At 40.2% G+C, this 525-nt stretch overlaps 1 non-coding gene across 1 annotated transcript; it reads right to left on the bottom strand.

The window, feature by feature from the left end:
* Positions 1-44: 44 nt before the first annotated feature.
* Positions 45-116, bottom strand: trnac-gca (transfer RNA cysteine (anticodon GCA)). Its single transcript has one exon. It is a non-coding gene; the product is annotated as a tRNA-Cys (tRNA).
* Between the last annotated feature and the right edge of the window lie 409 nt (positions 117-525).

Genomic DNA, 525 nt, shown 5'->3' with positions numbered 1-525 from the left:
CTATAAAGAAAATGCAATGGTTACTCCAAAGCTGCCAAGTCTAAAGGTGGCACCCAGATTTGAACTGGGGACCTCTTGATCTGCAGTCAAATGCTCTACCACTGAGCTATACCCCCACATAATCCCACATATTCAACAGCTCAAAATCCTCAAATAACAACATTTTCACTTTTAAATAAAGGTTTTGGTTAACCTAAAGCTGCCAGTTCCAAAAGGAGCACCCAGATTTGAACAGGGGACCTCTCGATCTGCAGCTAAATGCTCTAAGACTGAGCTATACCCCCACAGAAACAGTAGCTAAAAACAGCACACAGTAAATTAGATCCTTCATTTTTACAATATCATACAACAACATCTTCACTATAAAGTAAATGCATTGGTTTCTCCAAAGCAGCCAAGTCTAAAGGGGGCACCAGGATTTGAACTGGTGACCTCTTATTCTGCAGTCAAATGCTCTACTAATGAGTAAAGGCTGCAGCTAAAAACCGCACACAGGAATTTAGATCATTCATTTTGACAATATCA

The sequence above is a fragment of the Sinocyclocheilus grahami genome, unplaced genomic scaffold (genome assembly GCF_001515645.1).
Source record: "Sinocyclocheilus grahami isolate Dianchi unplaced genomic scaffold, SAMN03320097.WGS_v1.1 scaffold396.1, whole genome shotgun sequence".
NCBI lineage: Eukaryota > Metazoa > Chordata > Actinopteri > Cypriniformes > Cyprinidae > Sinocyclocheilus > Sinocyclocheilus grahami.
Note: the sequence above shows the minus strand (reverse complement) of the source record. Positions and strands in the feature narration are given on the sequence as shown.